Source organism: Microtus ochrogaster, chromosome 21, assembly GCF_000317375.1.
Source record: "Microtus ochrogaster isolate Prairie Vole_2 chromosome 21, MicOch1.0, whole genome shotgun sequence".
Classification (NCBI taxonomy): Eukaryota; Metazoa; Chordata; class Mammalia; order Rodentia; family Cricetidae; genus Microtus; species Microtus ochrogaster.
In genome coordinates, this window is record NC_022022.1 from 45,926,427 (window position 1) to 45,932,857 (window position 6,431).

The 6,431-nt window shown below is 47.0% G+C and overlaps 1 protein-coding gene across 1 annotated transcript in view; it reads right to left on the reverse strand.

Moving 5' to 3' along the window:
• Window positions 1–2,504, reverse strand: part of Slc44a5 (solute carrier family 44 member 5) — a 235,009-nt gene extending 232,505 nt beyond the window's left edge. The window contains exon 1 of the mRNA XM_005357466.3: window positions 2,424–2,504. The gene's annotated coding sequence lies outside the window, so the exon portion shown is untranslated. The remainder of the gene's footprint in view (window positions 1–2,423) is intronic.
• Between the last annotated feature and the right edge of the window lie 3,927 nt (window positions 2,505–6,431).

Consider the following 6,431-nt stretch of genomic DNA (forward strand, 5'->3'; position numbering starts at 1 on the left):
TGTGCCTGCTCACATACGTGCCTGCTAACATGTGCACCTGCTCATATGTATGCCTGCTCACACACATGCCCACTCACACACATGCCCGCTCACACACATTCCTGCTCACTCACATGCCTGCTTACACATGCGCCTGCTCACTTGCTTATTGTGCTCAGCTTGATTCTGTCACTCGTACCATTCAGAACCCCTGCCTAGGGACTGGTGCTGCCCACAGAGGGTCAAATCCCCATACATCAGCTAACTGAAGACATTCCCCTCTGTAGACAGTCCTCGCTGAGACTCTTCCCAGATGAGTCTAGGTCGTGTCAAGCAATGACAATGAAATCTAAGCGTCACGCATGGCTTTTCTCTTGGGGACTTCCCAAGGATCGCCCCTCCACCATGTTGACTCTCCCCACATCATCGACACCCCTGCTTGCCCTCTGGCGTCACTCAGGAGCAGTGATCCAGATCCCCTTCCTGGCTGTACCGTAGCTCTCACGGCGCTTTTCACATGTAACCAACAATCTGCCTGCTACTGGACCCTCTTTGCTATCTGACTTGCAAACGTTTGTGCTGTTGTCTGGAACATCTGAAGGACGATTAGAATAGTGCCTGGCTCACAGCAGACGGCCAGCTAGGGTTAGCGAGCGAGTGGGTGGGTGAAATGAGACAATTATCTCACCCAAGTATCTTAGAAGGGTAGACAAGATGGCTATTTTTCTTTTCTTTATCCTCTCTTGGTTTCTTTTCTTTTCAAAATTCATTATGTAGCCCAGGCTAGCTTTAAACTGCCTACAGATCCTCGGCTGGCCTCTGTCAGGATCCTTCTACATCTGCCTCCCAGACAGTGGAATTATGGATGCATGTCACCATACCCAGCTCTCTGGATTTCCTAGTTAAATATCAAAGTTCTCGCTGGGAGGGGAGAGGAAGGGCTTCTTTGGTAGAAAGAGTTGTCTAAATACAAATTGGAGAAGTTTTATTAGTAGATTTGAAGGGTTTTCTTCTAGATTTTTTTTAATTGTCAAATAAAGTATATTCATATGATAGCATTTTTTCACGTATAGATACATTGTAGAATGGCAAACCAGACTATAACATATGTATTGCTTCACAAACTTAATCCATTTTATGGTAAGAATTAAAGGTTTAAGCTGTAAGGGATTATCTGTAGGTTGGCTTGCTGTGGGGGCTGTAGGCCTTGTGTTTATTATTCTGGTTCATAAGAGGCTGTAGGCCTTGTGTGTTCTCTCTATTATTCTGGATTTTAGGCTGGTGACTTCTAAGCAAGCTTCTAAACTAGCAGAAACTGAAGATCAGGAGCAAAGGATTCCCCAGGAAAGGAGGAAAGGAAACCATCTGATGAAAGGGACTTTGGGGATCTCAGCACTAATTCAGATCTAAGCGAAATTCACTAATTAGAAAAAAGAGCTAAGATCCAAAACCAATCGAGTATTAATGAAGACTGTGAATTAATGGCTTCCTGCTTTTCTTTCTTGGGAGCCCAGAAGCAGCAGATAAGCTGCCGGGGACCCTTAAAGAGACAGCACAAGCAAGCACACTAATCCCACCACACTGCAGGGCCAGCTCAGTTCTCTCTCATACTGCCCCAGTACGTACACAGTGGTGAAGGAAGAGCGCCCCATGCCTCCCAGCAGAGAGAAATGCAGAAACCATAGCTACAAGCATGCTCGTTACCTAATGCAACAAATTAACACAAAATTCTGTAGCTTAAGACAATAGTAAACACCTATTATCTCCTTACCAGTTCTACGATTCTAGAATCCAAAAACACAGCTTGGCTGTGTGGCCCCAGGTCAAGGTTAATCATGAAATTCAGGCAGATGCTAGTGGAGGCTCAGATGTCAGGAAACTTGGCAGAGGTGGAGAACCCCTTCCCATGGGAGGCCACGGCGTGCTCGGCACACCAGTGCTGGCTCTTAAAAGGAGGCCTCCCGTGATGGCCTCTACAGGGCATACTCATACTGTTTCATAATACAGAAGGGTTTTTCTTCAAAATGAGCCATGTGCAAGGGCAGAAGACACAGGAGACTGGGCAGCAGTGTGTGCGACCCTACCTTCATGTGTGCCTTCGCTTAGCCCAGATTCCATGGGGAAGGGGAGAACAGGGGTGCATCCGCCACTGGCAAGCTCAGGACACTGAGGTGCTTGATGACTTGCTACCATGTGTTTAAATGGCTTAAAGATGAACACCAAAGTAACACCAAAACTCTTGAGGGTCAGACACCAATATGTGTATGGATACAAGCCTAGTGAAGAGTGGCTATGGCTTTACATGTATATATGTAGGCCCATATACACGTGTGCACGTCTGTATTCCTTGACTTGTATAGAATATACACTTTCAAATGATAAACTTAAGCAAACCCCTTCCAGATTCCAGACATAGGCTGTCGCTCTATGGCCATCTGACTCACCTCCCACTGTGCCGTTCCTCAATAAGTCAACCGTGAGCAGACATTGTGACTGTCACTACTATGAAAATAAAATGATGTCACAAACGCATTATGTTACGGTGTCACTAAGGACCAGCCCCCATTCTTGGTGACATAGTGCTTGAGATTCTATCAGCCTTACCAGCCTTTAAAGAGCCACTTTGAGGACAGGAGAAAACACAGGAGGAGATCTGTATCTCCTTAGTGTTAAACTCTGGAACTTCAAATTTTCTTTATTTTTCATCGATAATCATTGGCAAAGAAACAGACCTCTGAACGTGAGAGTAGATGTGTGAGGGTTTAAAACTGAGCATTATTTGTATCATCCCTAAATATCAAGCCATCTTCTCATCAGAAACGCTTAAGATGTAGAGAAGCAGCCAAGAAGGCCCTGTCCCCTTGGAAACACTGTGAGTTCTGAGGCGCAAGGACCAAATTTCAGCACTAATTCATCCACAGCCCCTCCCTCATGATAATGGTAGTTATTCAGACTCCAGGCTGTTTGCATGTGTAAGGTCTGTGATCTCACACACACAAACACACACACACACACACACACACACACACACACACACTGTAAAAATCCTAGTCACAAGTCACTCATTGCTCTCTTAAAAGTCTATGTGGTTTTGTGTGCAATGCTACATGAGTAATAGGTCACCAAAAGCGCAGCTGCCCTGACTTGCCAGCCCTCCAAGCTTAAATGACAGGCTTTCTTCTGCAAAGTGCTCACACCGGGTTCCCAAGGCTCTTGGCAAAATCATAAATTGTCTGGGGTCTAAGTGGTTTTCAGTGCCCCCTCTCCCAACATTGTTCTCCTTTCTTGGGCTTCTTTTGTTGCCTAAGAGACATAAGCTGCCTTCCATATTCCACCCCTGAGCAGTATGTTCCATACCCTCCTTCAGAATCTTAAACTCTCTCAGATGAACTTAGTCTTGAGAGCTGCTCTCAGTCGGCAAGACTAAGCTAATCATATCATCGCCGTCAGCTCAGCTAGTACAGGCTCTGAGTCTCTGCTGCTGAGTTAGAGGCTTGTGACCCACGTGGTGAAAGGAAAAAGCCACCACCAGAAGTTGTCTTCTGACCTCCACATATGCCATGGCACGCACATACACACACATGCACACACACGCTGTAAAAAGTTAAAGTAGCAAATTGTTGAACTGATCCTTGTTCTCTGTGGAACGAGACACCATGTTTCAACCACAAATATTGTAGCTATTCTTGGTGCATTCTAACAGGGAATGGGAAGTATAACTAAACACTTAGAAAAGCGAATCTGAGCCACATGCAGGGAAGCACGCCTTTATTGCCAGCACTTGGGAGGCAGAAGCAGGCAGATCTTTGTGAGTTCAAGGCCAGCCTGGTCTACTGAGTGAGTTCTAGGACAGCCAGCAGACATAATAAGACCCTGTCTTGAGCAAACCACCCCACCACCATCAAAAAGGTGAAGAAGAAGCAGGAGAAGGAAAAGGGGGAGGAGGAGGAGGAGAAGTAAGAGGGAAGAGGAGGAGGAGGAAGGAAGTGAAGTGTGTCTGAGTTCACATATAATCCTAGCATGTGGGAAGCTGAAGCAGGAAGGAAGCCTGAACTATACAGTAACCTACAGACCAGCCTGGACTACATAGCCAGACGCAGTCTCAAGATACCAAAAGCAAACCAAGTGGGCTGGGAACATTGCTCACGGGTAGAGAGCACTTGCTTAGTGAGTATGAAACCATCGGTTCAATTCTCCATGCCAGGAAAAAGGGCAGGAGGACAAAGAAAAGAAAAGTCTCTGGGTCACCTTACTTTGCTTTGCCTAGGGAGGTGATGTAGAGAAACCCACCCACCTCACTGGAATCAACTTCCTTTATTTTCCTTTTTTTTTTTTTAAGACAAGGTCTCACTCTGTGATCTAAACTGTAATGGAACTCACTATATAGTTGACTCTGAGTCCTCCTGAGGCAGGGTGAGAAAATGGTTTAAGAGCCTGAACTTGGCAGTCGGTGATGACACGTGCCTTTACTCCCTGAAATCCCAGCACTCTGGAAGCAGAGCCAGGTGGACCTCTGTGAGTTCAAGGCCAGCCTAGTCTACAGAGCTAGTTCTAGGATAACCAAGACTAAAAGAGAAATCCTGTCTCAAGAGAGAGAGAGAGAGAGCCTGAACTCTACTTGATCTGGGCAGTTGTTAGCCTAGAGCTCTCACCTCTGTGCACTGAGCACGCACACATGCACACACACACACGCACACACACACACACACACACACACACACACACATCCCTCTCCAGGCAATGTGCACATCAACCTGTCACAACCTAGCACCCTCGCACTGGGTGACAAGACACCTCTCTGCAAACATTGGGCTTTTCCACTTCCTTCATTCACCATCCAATGTGGGCAGTCTCCACTCAGTCACAGGCCAGTAAGGGGGCTGGGCCTCGGCCTGGGTTAGTTCTGAGGGCGTTCACAGTAAGGCGCGTCACACCCTCTAAGTGAACGTCAGTGAGAAACCTTGTTTGCCATCTTACACCTCTGTATAACCAGGCATGTGCAGGATTAAAACCAGATGCTCTCTGGGAAGGGGCCGGTGCAGTGTAGAAAAGACTGTACGAGTTAAATCTGTCAATCAAAACAAAGACCTGTGCATGGTCCGTTTCTTAGCAACAACCCCTCCTTCCTCCTGAGACCTGGGGTCCCTGAGCACTGTCACTCACGTGGCCACTGTCACTCGTGACATCTTTCCTTCAGTAGTCATCTTACTTTTGGAGCAATTTTCCGTGCTGCATCGCAAGCTGTGCATGCCTTTATTTCATGTCCTTGAACTGGAGCTAAAGACCTGGAAACATGGGGCATAGCACCCTGACACCACAGCACCCCTCCTCAGCCTTCCTGTGCTGGAATTACAAGTCTGCAACATGGCACCTGGCTTTCTATCTCTTTAGAACTGTGATGTAGACAGAAAATCAAGTGAGTAGCCAATGGCTTCTCACTTCCCTTAGAATTCTGTTCTCCTTTGTAATAAAAAAGATCCGGCTCTCGCCTCCCGTTTCTACCTCACAACCCTCTCTCCAGCCACACTGGCCACCCTTCTGTCCAGGAACCTGCTCAGCTACTGCTCCGTTCCTTCCTGAGAGTCTACAGAGTTGTGTTCCAGGTCTTGGCACTCTCCATCACTCCCTTCCCAATGTAATATCATCTCCCAACAACCAAACGTGACCTCACAGTCACCTGAATACACTGTCTTGCTTAACTTCTTCATGGTATCCATCACCAGATGAAGTTTTCTGATTCACCCACTACCTGCCCCTCTAGGCCCCCTCTGAGGCTCATGGCTTGTCGTGGTCATGGCTATGTGCCTGATGCTTTTCACACACCCTGGCACATAGCAGTGCTCGGTCCATAGAAGCTGGGTAAACAGAATTGAAACCTCAGCAACGAAGAGGGAAGGTGTATCACTTTCTTTCTGTTGCCGAGATAAAACACCTGACCAAAGGCAGCTTGAGGAAGAGTTTATTTGGGCTTGAGAGGAGCCATGGCAACAGACAGACAGTGTGGGGAACTGGGGCATCACAGCTTCAATGGCAAGCAAGAAGCAAAGAGAACAAATTAGAAGTGGGGAGAGGCCGTGAACCCTCAAAGCCCACTCCTTGCTCAGTGCTTTCTCCAGCAAAGCTCTACCTCCTGGAGGCTCCATAAGCTCTTTAAATGGTGCCATCAGCTTGGAACCAAGCGCTAAATTCAGATCTCAAACCACCGCAGACGTCTTGATTGTTCTTACGACAGAGGAGGGCTAACATCACCATTGCCAACTCAACTGACTTGGGTTTATAAGACATTGATCCTGGACTCACTGAAAATTCCATTTGCCTCTTTGAAAAGCTGTTCTTTGGATGAGAGATCAAAATGAGCACCATGGCATCACTGGATGTCAGCATGCAGAAGAATGCAAATAGATTCACGTCTGTCACCATACACACCATGGCATAATCGGATATCAGCATGC